Raw genomic sequence first — 15,608 nt, 5'->3', positions numbered from 1 at the left:
AAATAGTTCTCCAAGTAAGTTGCTTTATTTTACATGATTACCAACAATGCCCAAAGAATCTCAGTTTTTCCATATCCTTGTCAACAATTGGTATTGTCAATATTTTAAATCTAAGTTCTTGTAAAGGATTGTTTTTTGGTAGATTTCATGAGATTTTCTACTAGTAAATAAGATGTCTAGTAAAATCAAGAAGAAATGGTGAGAGCATGGACAGCTTTGCTTTGTTTCTAATCTCAGGAAAAAGTTTCAATGTTTCACCAGCTGGTGTGATGTTAGCCGTAGGTTTTTTTTTTTTTCCAATTTTTTATTTTATTTATTTATTTCTCATTTTTAAAAAATTTTTATTTTTACTTTATTTTACTTTACATTACTGTATTGGTTTTGCCATATATTGACATGAATCCACCATGGGTGCACATGCATTCCCAAACATGAACCCCCCTCCCACCTCTCTCCCCATAATATTTCCCTGGGTCATCCCCGTGCACCAGCCCCAAGTATGCTATATCCTGCATCGAACATAGACTGGCGATTTGTTTCCTACAAGATAGTATACATGTTTCAGTGCCATTCTCCCAAATCATCCCACCCTCTCCCTCTCCCTCTGAGTCCAAAAGTCTGCTATACACATCTGTGTCTCCTTTGTTGTCTTGCATACAGGGTCATCATTGCCATCTTTCTAAATTCCATATATATGTGTTAGTATACTGTATTGGTGTTTTTCTTTCTGGCTTACTTCACTCTGTATAATCGGCTCCAGTTTCATCCACCTCATTAGAACTAATTCAAATGTATTCTTTTTAATGGCTGAGTAATACTCCATTGTGTATATGTACCACAGCTTTCTTATCCATTCATCTGCTGATGGACATCTAGGTTGTTTCCATGTCCTGGCTATTATAAACAGTGCTGTGATGAACATTGGGGAACATGTGTCTCTTTCAATTCTGGTTTCCTCAGTGTGTATGCCCAGCAGTGAGATTGCTGGGTCATGAGGCAGTTCTATTTGCAATTTTTTTAAGGAATCTCCACACTGTTCTCCATAGTGGCTGTACTACTTTGCATTCCCACCAACAGTGTAGGAGCGTTCCCTTTACTCCACACCTTCTCCAGCATTTATTGCTTGCAGAATTTTGGATCACAGCCATTCTGACTGGTGTGAAGTGGTACCTCATTGTGGTTTTGATTTGCATTTCTCTAATAATGAGTGATGTTGAGCATCTTTTCATGTGTTTGTTAGCCATCTGTATGTCTTCTTTGGAGAAATGTCTATTTAGTTCTTTGGCCCATTTTTTGATTGGGTCATTTATTTTTCTGGAATTGAGCTTTAGGAGTTGCTTGTATATTTTTGAGATTAGTTGTTTGTCAGTTGCTTCATTTGCTATTATTTTCTCCCATTCCGAAGGCTGTCTTTTCACCTTGCTTATATTTTCCTTTGTTGTGCAGAAGCTTTTAATTTTAATTAGATCCCATTTGTTTATTTTTGCTTTTATTTCCAGAATTCTGGGAGGTGGATCATAGAGGATCCTGCTGCGATTTATGTCAGAGAGTGTTTTGCCTATGTTCTCCTCTAGGAGTTTTATAGTTTCTGGTCTTACGTTTAGATCTTTAATCCATTTTGGGTTTATTTTTGTGTGTGGTTTTAGAAAGTGATCTAGTTTCATTCTTTTACAAGTGGTTGACCAATTTTCCCAGCACCACTTGTTAAAGAGATTGTCTTTACTCCATTGTATATTCTTGCCTCCTTGGTCGAAGATAAGGTGTCCATAGGTGTGTGGATGTATCTCTGGGCTTTCTATTTGGTTCCATTGATCTATATTTCTGTCTTTGTGCCAGTACCATACTGTCTTGATGACTGTGGCTTTGTAGTAGAGCCTGAAGTCAGGCAAGTTGATTCCTCCAGTTCCATTCTTCTTTCTCAAGATTGCTTTGGCTATTCAAAGTTTTTTGTATTTCCATAGAAATCTTGAAATTATTTGTTCTAGTTCTGTGAAAAGTATCTACAAAAATTGCATTGAATTTGTAGATTGCTTTAGGTCGTATACTCATTTTCACTATATTGATTCTTCCAATCCATGAACATGGTATATTTCTCCATCTATTAGTGTCCTCTTTGATTTCTTTCATCAGTGTTTTATAGTTTTCTATATATAGGTCTTTAGTTTCTTTAGGTAGATATATTCCTAAGTATTTTATTCTTTACGTTGCAATGGTGAATGGAATTGTTTCCTTAATTTCTCTTTCTATTTTCTCATTATTAGTGTATAGGAATGCAAGGGATTTCTGTGTGTTGATTTTATATCCTGCAACTTTACTACATTCATTGATTAGGTCTAGTAATTTTCTAGTGGAGTCTTTAGGGTTTTCTATGTAGAGGATCATGTCATCTGCAAACAGTGAGAGTTTTACTTCTTATTTTCCAATTTGGATTCCTTTTATTTCTTTTTCTTCTCTGATTGCTGTGGCCAAAACTTCCAGACCTATGTTGAATAGTAGTGGTCAAAGTGGGCACTCTTGTCTTGTTCCTGACTTTAAGGGAAATGCTTTCAATTTTTCATCGTTAAGGATAATGTTTGCTGTGGGTTTGTCATATGTAGCTTTTATTATGTTGAGATATAGCCATAGTTTTTTGATAGATGCCTTTTATCAGATTCAGGAAAATCACTTTCAAGTTTTCTGATAATTTTTATTAATAATATGAAATGAGTGTTGAAATAGATATTGGGTTTTGTCCAAAGCACTTATATCTATGAAAGAGCCCTATCACCATCTTCCTTTCCCTTGGAAGCAGTGAAATGAAGGGGATTTTTTAAACAAAATTAGAAACAATCCACAATTTAGGAAAATATGCTTACCACCATTATGACACCTGCTTAGCATTATAGCAGTCACAGAAGATTAAAAGGAAAATATGAGAATCAGTGTTCCATTGCTAATGGGCAAAGAATATAAGCAATAGTTCATAAAAGATGAAATGCAAATTGCTTAAAAGCATATAATAATTGATTAACTTAAACAGTAATCAAAGAAATGGAAATTACAGCCAGTTATCTCATTATTCATTAATTTTATTTGCATGATTAAAGAATAATATTCAGTGTTGTTCTGGTAAAGTATTTTTTTGTCAGACAGGTATTCTTACCTGACAGTGTAATCTATTTAGAAAAAAAAATTTGCAAACAAGGGTCAGGAGCCTTAAGAACATGCATGTCATCACACATTTAAGTCTTTTAAATGTATATAACACTAATTGTTATATACTTTAAATCTAAAAATATCATAAATATTTAACATTAGTTAAACTAACTCAGCATGACTGTGTATTAGAACATCATACAGCCATTATGATTATATTCCAAATACTGTTTATAGTATGAGGAAATGTCATAACTTAATCATGAATAATACAATATTTTAATAGATGATATGCTGCTGCTGCTAAGTAGCTTCAGTCGTGTCTGACTCTGTGCAACCCCAGAGATGGCAGCCTACCAGACTCTTCTGTCCCTGGGATTCTCTAGGCAAGAACACCGGAGTGGGTTGCCATTTCCTGCATGAGAGTGAAAAGTGAAAGGGAAGTTGCTCAGTCATGTCTGACTTTGCAATCCCATGGACTGCAGCCCACCAGGCTCCTCCATCCATGGAGTTTTCCAAGCAAGAATATTGGAGTGGGGTGCCATTGCCTTCTCCGAATAGATGATATAGCCTCAAGTATTTAAAAAATTTCTTTAAGTACTGGAAAATATATGCCAAATATTAACTGCATTTTTCCAGGCTAATAGTATCATGGATAACATTTTTGTTCTTTTAAAATTATTTTTGGGCTTTCCAAATTATCTTTTGCAGTCAGAAAAAAGAAATAGTGTATATATTGTATATATTTAAAAATCTGAATAATGAGAAGGGCCCAAATTAGAACTCAACCCTCTTGGTTCTGTTTTAGTAAAAAACATTTAATACTGAGCTAGAAAGTCAATAGTAAAACAAGATATAAAGAAAAAGTCTAAAATTCCACGCTGGAAAATTTGAAGATAAAAAGCTAAAAAGTCAAAGTCAAAATAAAAACATTTCATAGAAAAAGAAAGAATTATCAATACATTTACTGAAAACAGAAAAAAACTAAGATTTAATAAATAAACTCAACAAAGGTAAGCCAACTGTCTTGAAATGTTCAGAATACAGCTCAATTTGAGGTTAATGATAATTATTAACTTTTTATAATTCTGCCTTTTAAAACAATTTTTCAAGAAAGAAAGAAAATCTGCTAAAGCTAAAAGCCTAGAATATTTTTATTGCTATAATTAAATGTAATCAAAAAGTTGAAAATTATGTACCTAGAGGTTGAAAGTTGATTTAGTACTCTTGAAACAAAGCTCAGACTGTGATTTATGAATTAAGTAATTTTCTCTGGTGATGATAGTTTCTTAAAAATTGGAGCAATGAGAACATTTAATTGTATGGGGAAAGAGTTGTAAAGGGAAATACAGATACAGCTGATCAGTTTTTCTTCTCCAAACAGTACTGTGACTGATTCCACTAGCTCAATCCCAGTCCTGGCTCAGGCAGTAAAGAATCTGCCTGTAATTCGGGAGACCTGGGTTCAATCCCTGGGTTGGGAAGATACCCTGGAGCAGGGAATGGCAACCCACTCTAGTATTCTTGCCTGGAGAATCCCATAGACAGAGGAGCCTGGCGGGCGCTACAGTCCACGGGGTCACAAGGAATTGGACACGACTGAGTGACTAACATTTTTACTTTACTTTTTCACAGATAGAGCTGATCAGCTTTTCTTCCCCAAACAGTACTGAGAATGACTCCACAGTCTCAGCCCCAGTCACACTAAGTTAGCTGTTTGGTAGCCGATTTTCCTGGACCAACTTCCAAGCATTTCTGGACTTGAATTTTCCCTTAAAATGCATATGTCATAAATACTGCCACTCTTTTTCCAGTTCCTCATTCACTTTTAATGTACTTTCCAATGGTGTAATGCAATTCAATCTTCAGAATTTTGAAAACAAGGTAAGATGATACTTCCTCACCTCTTTCTTGGAGAAGGGCATGGCAACCCAATCAAGGGTTCTTGCCTGGATAACTCTATGGACCGCAGAAGCCTGGTTGGCTGCAACTCATAGGGTCACAAAGAGCTGGACAGGACTGAAGCAACTTAGCACTCACAGCACCTCTTTCTAGCTGAGAGAAGTCATGTGACATGTTTTGGCCAATCAGTTGTAAGAAGCAGAATATTCCTTACTGTTCAACATTCCCAACTTTCTTTAGCCTCTCTCATTACAAGCAGAAAAACTGATGGTGGCTGTTGCATAAGCCTGGGTACTGGGGTTCAACCCTTATGAAGCTGAACCCCCAGTCAACCCATAATGGACATGCATCATGATAAGAAATAAACTTTGTTGTTTAAAGCTACTGCAATTCATTACCATAGCATTAACTGAGCCTATCTTAACCAAAATATTAAATAGTAGAGACTTGGTTAAATGATTAGTGATATAACATACCTTGGGGAACTGTGTAGTCATTATAAATTTTAATGTCAGACTACAATTTGAAAAGGTGTTTATAATATATTAATATTATGGGAAAATGGTCTTATTTTAGTATATGTAATGCAAATTAACACACATGTATTTGCATAAACAAGGATTAGAATATTTTATACTAAAACAGAATAACAGCAAAATACTACATACCAAAATATTAGTCAGGATAACAGGGTAGTGGTTCCATAGGTGATAATTTTCTTTTTGCTTATTTCTATACTCTCTTGTTTTCACAATAAATATATAAAATATGAATGACATAGTAGGAGTTTTTAATGAGAGAAATGAAACATATTTGAAGTGTGCTGTAATGTGGCAAATACTTTCTATGTAAGTATATTAAAATACTAATTTTCCAATTCTTAGTATCCAAATCAAACTGTATAATAAACATACCTGATAAAAATCGTAAGACACTTAACTCTAGGGTAAAAAGGTTATCCCACAGACTGTTATAATCATCACAGTCTGAAATATCTTGTCTTCAGTTGAAAGACAAGGGTTTCAATTATAGAGGAAAATTCTAAAAATGTGACACCTTCCTGTGGTGACAATAAGACTTGACAAGTAGTGTTTGCCCTGAGGCATTCCCTGGTCTTATTTTCCTCTTCAGAAATGGCTCAAAGAGCTCTTTTAAGGCAGCCCTACAGCAGACATCTGACCTTCTGTGTTTGCTCTGACTCTACATTATAATAAAAGCTCTGAGAATTGTCAGAGGAAGACTGCCTCAGGGTGTGCATGTGGTCACATTTTAAAGCAACTTTCAGTAAGTAATGCTTGGAACTTTCTAGCAACACTGGGAAAGAGGAGTCCAACTTCCTGAGTTGTTCCAATACTTAAACTCTCTGGAGTAGGTTTTATCCCTCAGTAAACTGAGCACAAGAGCCTCGGTGGGAATATTGACAGGGCTAGATTTGGGGATGTTTCCCTTAGATAGACCTAAGGGCAAGATTTCAACACCCTTTAATGTAAGCTTTTACTCTGTTAAGGGCATCTGTGAAAGGGAATCGCCTACAGGTTTTCCTTTGACAGTTTTGTTTTTTTTTTTTTTAATTGATATAATAATGCCAATGTACTTTTACTTCCATTGGAAATGCTCAAAACCTTTTCAACAGAGCAGAAAAAACAAAATCTGAAACCTCCCTATAGGTAAATCAGCCTCCAACTCTCAACATTACCAAACTTGGGTTTGGCTGCTTGCCTCTCAAAAACCAAAAATCGAGAGGCAAGTGGCAATGGCAACCCACTCCAGTACTCTTGCCTGGAAAACCCTATGGATGGAGGAGCCTGGTAGGCTGCAGTCCATGGGGTCGTGAAGAGGCGGACACAACTGAACGACTTCACTTTCACTTTTCACTTTCATGCATTGGAGAAGGAAATGGCAACCCACTCCAGTGATCTTGCCTGGAGAATCCCAGGGACGGGGGACCCTGGTGGGCTGCCGCCTATGGGGTCGCACAGAGTCAGACATGACTGAAGCGACTTAGCAGCAGCAGCAGCAGCAGCAGCAGCAGAGAGGCAAGTGCCAATAGAAAGAGAAGGTGGTCAGATAATCAGAAAAGCTGGTCATTCGGGTAAAAGGTGAACTTGAGTCCCAAGATGAACTCCAAAGATTCTGCTCAACCCTGACAGTTTTTAAAGGGAAAAAAGTGGGAAGAAGCTCAGTGAATCATGGAAGCAGGAGGTTGGACTGCGTCCTTCTTTGTTGCATGCAGGCTGACTGACTCTTCAGATTTTATCTTGCTATTGTGATCTGCCTGCAGGATTGCTAAGAGGTCTGTAGATGGTAGTGAGCTAGTCATTCTTTAATACTTAATTCTTCATTTTAATTTCTTTTAAGAATCAACAGATTAGGCCTCTTGTGCATTCAGGAGAGCTTAAATCAGGAATTAGTGATCTCATTCCTATAATTAGGTTCTTTCAAGGTTAGAGGGGAGCATAAATGTACAAACAGGAAAAGGAGCAAAAGAGCTACTTTCATCAAGGTTAGCTTAGCACTCGGTCTTCTAAAATACTGATCTGCAAACATACAAACAGATCCCCCATTCCTCTGCCTAAGTAAATGAGATTTGTATGACTTTTCTTATTACTAACAGAGTCTTGAGGGGAAGAGGAATCCAGCTAGTTAATAGAGTTTTTTGTTGTTTATCCAAGATTTCACACTTTGAGAAATACTTCAGTTCAGTCCAGTCGCTCAGTCGTGTCTGACTCTTTGCAATCCCATGAATCACAACACACCAGGACTCCCTGTCCATCACCAACTCCCAGAGTTCACTCAGACTCACGTCCATCGAGTCAGTGATGCCATCCAGCCATCTCATCCTCTGTCGTCCCCTTCTCCTCCTGCCCCGAATCCCTCCCAGCATCAGGGTCTTTTCAAATGAGTTAGCTCTTTTCATTAGGCAGCCAAAGTACTGGAGTTTCAGCTTTAGCATCATTCCTACCAAAGAACTCCCAGGACTGATCTTCAGAATGGACTGGTTGGATCTCCTTGCAGTCCAGGGGACTCTCAAGAGTCTTCTACAACAACGCAGTTCAAAAGCATCAATTCTTTGGTGCTCAACTTTCTTCACAGTCCAACTCTTACATCCATACGTGACCACTGGAAAAACAATATCGTTGACTAGATGGACCTTTGTTGACAAAGGAATGTCTCTGCTTTTCAATATGCTATCTAGGTTGGTCATAACTTTTCTTCTAAGGAGTAAGCATCTTTTAATTTCATGGCTACAGTCACCATCTACAATGATTTGGGAGTCCTAAAAGATAAAGTCTGACACTGTTTCCACTGTTCCCCCATCTATTTCTCATGAAGTGATGGGACCAGATGCCATGATCTTCATTTTCTGAATGTTGAGCTTTAAGCCAACATTTTCACTCTCCTCTTTCACTACGCTCAAGAGGCTTTTTAGTTCCTCTTCACTTTCTGCCATAAGGGTGGTGTCTTCTACATATCTGAGGTTCTTGATATTTCTCCCAGCAATCTTGATTCCAGCTTGCACTTCCTCCAGCCCAGCATTTCTCATGATGTACTCTGCATAGAAGTTAAATAAGCAGGGTGACAATATACAGCCTTGACATAGTCCTTTTCCTATTTGGAACCAGTCTGTTGTTCCATGTCCAGTTCTAACTGTTACTTCCTTACCAGCATACAATTTTCTCGAGAGACAGGTCTGATATTCCCATCTCTTGAAGAATTTTCCAGAGTTTATTGTGATCCACACAGTCAAAGGCTTTGGCATAATCAATAAGGCAGAAGTAGATGTTTTTCTGGAACTCTCTTGCTTCTTCGATGATCCAGCAGATGTTGACAATTTGATCTCTGGTTCCTCAGTTCAGTTCAGTTCAGTCACTCATCGTGTCTGACTCTTTGCGAACCCCTGAATCGCAGCACACCAGGCCTCCCTGTTCATCACGATCTCCCGTAGTTCACTCAGACTCACGCCCATCGAGTCCGTGATGCCATCCAGCCATCTCATCCTCTGTTGTCCCCTTCTCCTCCTGCCCCCAATCCCTCCCAGCATCAGAGTCTTTTCCAATGAGTCAACTCTTCGCATGAGCTGGCCAAAGTACTAGAGTTTCAGCTTTAGCATCACTCCTTCTAAAGAAATCCCAGGGTTGATCTCCTTCAGAATGAACTGGTTGGATCTCCTTGCAGTCCAAGGGACTCTCAAGAGTCTTCTCCAACACCACAGTTCAAAAGCATCAATTCTTCGGCACTCAGTCTTCTTCACATCCAACTCTCTCATCCATACATGACACAGGAAAAACCATAGCCTTGACTAGACAGTCCTTAGTCGGCAAAGTAATGTCTCTGCTTTTGAATATGCTATCTAGGTTGGTCATAACTTTCCTTCCAAGGAGTAAGCGTCTTTTAATTTCATGGCTGCTATCACCATCTGCAGTGATTTTGGAGCCCAAAAAAATAAAGTCTGACACTGTTTCCACTGTTTCCCCATCTATTTCCCATGAAGTGATGGGACTGGATGCCATGATCTTCGTTTTCTGAATGTTGAGCTTTAGGCCAACTCTTTCACTCTCCTCTTGCACTTTCATCAAGAGGCTTTTTAGCTCCTCTTCACTTTCTGCCTTAAGGGTGGTGTCATCTGCATATCTGAGGTGATTGATATTTCTCCCGGCAATCTTGATTCCAGCTTGTGTTTCTTCCAGTCCAGTGTTTCTCATGATGTACTCTGCATAGAAGTTAAATAAGCAGGGTGACAATATACAGCCTTGACTTACTCCTTTTCCTATTTGGAACCAGTCTGTTCTTCCATGTCCAGTTCTGACTGTTGCTTCCTGACCTGCATACAGATTTTTCAAGAGGCCGGTCAGGTGGTCTGGTATTCCCATCTCTTGAAGAATTTTCCACAGTTTCTTGTGATCCACACAGTCAAAGGCTTTGGCATAGTCAATAAAGCAGAAATAGATATTTCTCTGGAACTCTCTTGCTTTTTCCATGATCCAGCGGATGTTGGCAATTTGATCTCTGGTTCCTCTGCCTTTTCTAAAACCCTCTTGAACATCAGGGAGTTCACGGTTCACATATTGCTGAAGCCTGGCTTGGAGAATTTTGAGAATTACTTTACTAGTATGTGAGATGAGTGCAATTGTGCGATAGTTTGAGCATTCTTTGGCATTGCCTTTCTTTGGGATTGAAATGAAAACTGACCTTTTCCAGTCCTGTGACCACTACTGAGTTTTCCAAATTTGCTGGCATATTGAGTGCAGCACTTTGACAGCATCACCTTTCAGGATTTGAAAGAGCTCAACTGGAATTCCATCACCTCCACTAGCTTTGTTCATAGTGATGCTTTCTAAGGCCCACTTGACTTCACAATCCAGGATGTCTAGCTCTAGGTGAGTGATCACACCATCGTGATTATCTGGGTCGTGAAGATCTTTTTCGTGCTGTTCTTCCGTGTATTCTTGCCACCTCTTCTTAATATCTTCTGCTTCTGTTAGGTCCATACCATTTCTGTCCTTTACGGAGCCCATCTTTGCATGAAATGTTCCCTTGGTCTCTCTAATTTTCTTGAAGAGATCTCTAGTCTTTCTCATTCTGTTGTTTTCCTCTATTTCTTTGCATTGATTGCTGAGGAAGGCTTTCTTATCTCTTCTTGCTATTCTTTGGAACTCTGCATTCAGATGCTTATATCTTTCCTTTTCTCCTTTGCTTTTTCCTTCTCTGCTGGGAGCCAGCGTGAGGAATCCCACCCGTGACAAGGTCATGCAGCAGAGGCCTTGATGGGCAAGGCGAATCTGGCCTCAGGTTCTCCCCCTGGTATTTCCTGAGCATGTACCCCCCAAAAATAAGAATCTGCCTGCCTAATTGTCCTTATAATCATTCTTCCTTTTATTTTTCTACTTTTCTGACACTCTCTGGAAAAAGTTAATTCAGGGCTTCAGTCTACTGCAAAAGAATGTCTCAGCTTAAAACCCCCTCTGATAGCTCTCTAATTTGCCTAACAGATTCCCCCGGGCATTTTACAGCTTGTGAATTGTTTACAGTCTCCCAACCAAGAGAGCCACAGGAAGCTTAAAACATCCTAGGATTTCAGGGGCTTCCGAGGTGTCAAGATCATTAGAATAAAACTGATTAAGCCTTTCATTGTTGAGCCATTACTTGCTGCCAAATTTTCATATCTTTTATTTGTTGATATAGTTGGTATATAGAAAAAACAAGTAACAATGTTAGATCTTTGAGTTAAGTACCTTCTTGTTATAACCCACTGCGCCTTTGTTCTATAGAGATGTAACTTTAGTGCTTTAAGGAGATGCAGATTAAAGAAAAGCACTTCAGGGGAAACAAGATTAACATTCATTAAGGAAGGGAGCCAAAAAGTGTTAGCAAGCCTCTTGGCCAGAAGATAATGTAAATCACCTGAGACCTTTTGTATACAAAAAGATATACGGAAAGGGTCAGGACTGCTGCCCCTGCATGACTCTGTATCTTCCATTATGTAAAACTTAGGGTATATAGTAGTTTTGATGTTAGCAACACTAGACTTTTGAGTTAATTACTTTTCTTTTGTTATATATCACTGCACTCCTTGTGTCCTTGCTATATAAGAATATAACTTTATTTAGAGTTTTCTGAGGGTGTCACCAGACTTTGGGAAGATCAACACAAATAAGTCTTCTGGTTGACAAACCCTTATCAGAAAAAAGGCTGTAAAGTGTTAATTGGCCCTCTGGCTGGAAGACGGTGTAAATCACCTAAGGCTTGTGTATACAATTAGGCATGCAGAGAGAAAGCCTGGTTTTGATAAGAGTCTGGGCTGCTAATGCTGCATAACTTTGTATTACCCATTGATCTCTATGTACAATCAAAAATGTATAAAAGGCCTTCCTAGACAATAGAGGTCAGGCAAGTCATTGGAAGGACTGGTTTCCCCCGTGCCTCCTCTTTACTCTAATTTCAGGCTGTATTCCCATCTGGGGTGTGGAGGCTCGCCATGTGTACTTACTTGTCCCAGCTTCTAAGATCCCATAAGAGAGAGAGCCCAAGGCGGGGCACTCTCCGATATTCAAACAGACGCCGGTGGCCTAACGTAGATGGTGCAAGCTCCTTGTCTGGAACTTTGTTGGCTTTCCATGTAAACCAAGTTATTCAGCCTCTTTTCTCCACTTAATTTGCCTACTACACTATTTCTTCCTAATCTAATGTTATATTAATAAATAAATAAGTTTTCTCCTCGCCTACTTTGTCTCTCCTTCGAATCACCCTGGATCCACTGGGGCTGGACCCCGGCACTTCTCTTCTTTTCACAGTTATTTGTAAGGCCTCGCCAGACAGCCATTTTGCTTTTTTGCATTTCTTTTCCATGAAGATGGTCTTGATCCCTGTCTCTTGTACAGTGTCATGAACCTCAGTCCATAGTTCATCAGGCACTCTATCTATCAGATCTAGGCCCTTAAATCTATTTCTCACTTCCACTGTATAATCATAAGGGACTTGATTTAGGTCATACCTGAATGGTCTAGCGGTTTTCCCTACTTTCTTCAATTTCAGTCTGAATTTGATAATAAGGAGTTCATCATCTGAGCCACAGTCAGCTCCTGGTCCTGTTTTTGTTGACTGTATAGAGCTTCTCCATCTTTGGCTGCAAAGAACATAATCAATCTGATTTCGGTGTTGACCATCTGGTGATGTCCATGTGTAGAGTCTTCTCTTGTGTTGTTGGAAGAGGGTGTTTGCCATGACTAGTGCATTTTCTTGGCAAAACTCTATTAGTCTTTGCCCTGCTTCATTCCGCATTCCAAGGCCAAATTTACCTGTTACTCTAGACGTTTCTTGACTTCCTACTTTTGCATTCCAGTCCCCTATAATGAAAAGGACATCTTTTTTGGGTGTTAGTTCTAAAAAGATCTTGTAGGTCTTCATAAAACCGTTCAACTTCTGCTTCTTCAGCGTTACTGGTTGGGGCATAGACTTGGATTACTGTGATATTGAATGGTTTGCCTTGGAAATGAACAGAGATCATTCTGTCATTTTTGAGATTGTATCCAAGTACTGCATTTCAGACTCTTTTGTTGACCGTGATGGCTACTCCATTTCTTCTAAGGGATTCTTGCCCACAGTAGTAGATATAATGGTCATCTGAGTTAAATTCACCCATTCCAGTCCATTTTAGTTCACTGATTCCTAGAATGTTGATGTTCACCCTTGCCATCTCTTGTTTGACCACTTCCAATTTGCCTTGATTCAGGGACCTGACATTCCAGGTTCCTATGCAATATTGCTCTTTACAGCTTCGGACCTTGCTTCTATCAGCAGTCACATCCACAATTGGGTATTGTTTTTGCTTTGGATCCATCCCTTCATTCTTTCTGGAGTTATTTCTTCCCTGACCTCCAGTAGCATATTGGGCACCTACTGACCTGGGGAGTCCCTCTTTCAGTATCCTATCATTTTGCCTTTGCATACTGTTCATGGGGTTCTCAAGGCAAGAATACTGATGTGGTTTGCCATTCCCTTCTCCAGTGGACCACATTCTGTCAGACCTCTCCACCATGACCCTCCCATCTTGGGTGGCCCCAAGGGCATGGCTTAGTTTCATTGAGTTAGACAAGGCTATGATCTTAGTGTGATTAGATTGACTAGATTTCTGGGAGTGTGGTTTCAGTGTGTCTGCCCTTTGATGCCCTCTTGCAACACCTACCGTCTTACTTGGGTTTCTCTTACCTTGGACGTGGTGTATCTCTTCATGGCTGCTCCAGCAAAGCACAGCCACTGCTCCTTACCTTGGACAAAGTGTATCTCCTCACTGCTGCCACTTAGAGCTCTCTAAAATGGAGCCAGTAGGCCACTGAAGAAATGTGATGTATGCACATCTCAGCCTGCATGAAATATGACCTTTGACAACTTACTGTCATGAAGAAGTCATCCAGAATATCCAGAATCTCAAGATACTTACTGGACCTCCCATCCAAAAATAACTCATTTTTACTTAAGCTCAAGTGTTTGCTGTCTGGAGTCAGAGTCAATCACAGCTCCCACTTAACAACTTTCTGACTTTTTGTCTTTATAAGCCCCTGACTCTTTTTCTTCTCCAGAACACTTTCAGCTTTACTCAAATCTGTGTCTCCCAAATTGCAATTCTAAAGACTTCAAATAAACACTTTGCAGCCTCTGTATTGCTTTGTGTTCGACAGGTGCTGTCCCCACAGTGCCTAGTGGGTGAGAAGACCCCACTGCCATAATTCTGACCTTTCACTGAAGCCTTACCAAAAGTCACTGCCTTATGGAAGCTGTACAGCTAGGAACAAAGAAAGGTTGGTCCTCACACACATAAGGAAGGGGCTGAATGATGGAGAAGGCAAAGATGACATCAAGTTTAGGTCATGCAAACACTACTGACAGTATTAACATAACCATAAGAAATTAGGGAGATTTGGTGAAGAAGAGATTATTGAAGATAAAAGAAAAGACAATTGACTGATAGAGTAAAATGCTAAAGGAGAAAGGAGGGAGAAATCAAGCATAAGGAGAGACAGTGGGGGGAAATATTGAAAAGGATGTTGGATGTTATATTTTTTTTCTCATCCCAGTGTGTGTGTGTGTGTGTGTGTGTGTGTGTGTATGTGTCTTGTGGCTCAGCTGATAAAGAATCGCCTGCAATGTGGGAGACCTGGGTTCAATCCCTGGGTTGGGAAGATTCCCTGGAGAAGGGAAAGGTTACCCATTCCAATATTCTGGCCTGGAGAATTCCATGGACTATATAGAGGTTGCAAAGAGCTGGACACAACTGAATGGCTTTCACTTTTACTTTCTTTCACGGTGTGTGTGTGTGTGTGTGTGCACATAACAATATAAAAATACAAGGCTCATTTGTTCACCTAGATAAGGAGGTTAATATATGTTGTTTTTTAGTCGCTAAGTCATGTCTAACATTTTGCGACCCCATGGACTGCAGCCTGCCAGGTTCCTCTGTCCATGGGATTATCTTGGCAAGAATACTAGAGTGGCTTGCCATTTCTTTCTCCAGGGGATCTTCCTGACTCAGGAATTGAACCCACATCTCCTGCACTGCAAGCAGATTCTTTACCACTGAGCCACCAGGAAAGCACTTGATATATACTCAATATATACCAAATTGACCAGGAGGCCTTACATTCTGATGGTAGGAGCCGTTGGCAGACACAGAAGCACAGTGAGTCTAGCCTTTGGTTGCTAAGAAAGAGCAAAGAGAAAATTAAGTACACTGTCCAGAGGCAGAGCAGGAGCAAGAAAGAAAGGAAGTAGTCCAAAAGGCTCATTGCATTCAGAGGGCAAAGGCAGAGGGCAAAAACAAGGTGTGTGAGAAAAGATGTGTCATAGGCTGAGAAAGTAGAGTGGACACATTCTGGAATGAATATGAGGTACCAAGCCTGGAGCAAGACCGCCCAAAGAGTTCATATGTAGAGTCAGGCCTAGTCTATAAGGCATGGGCAGTTACAGGCATGGGCATTTACAGGCATGGTTGTGCCAACAAGCAAAATGGAAGTATTAAGCTTGATCCTTAAGGTTTAGAGAAATATAGTACAAATACATAGCAGGAATCATTTGCT

The sequence above is a fragment of the Budorcas taxicolor genome, chromosome 9 (genome assembly GCF_023091745.1).
Source record: "Budorcas taxicolor isolate Tak-1 chromosome 9, Takin1.1, whole genome shotgun sequence".
Taxonomy (NCBI): domain Eukaryota; kingdom Metazoa; phylum Chordata; class Mammalia; order Artiodactyla; family Bovidae; genus Budorcas; species Budorcas taxicolor.
Note: the sequence above shows the minus strand (reverse complement) of the source record.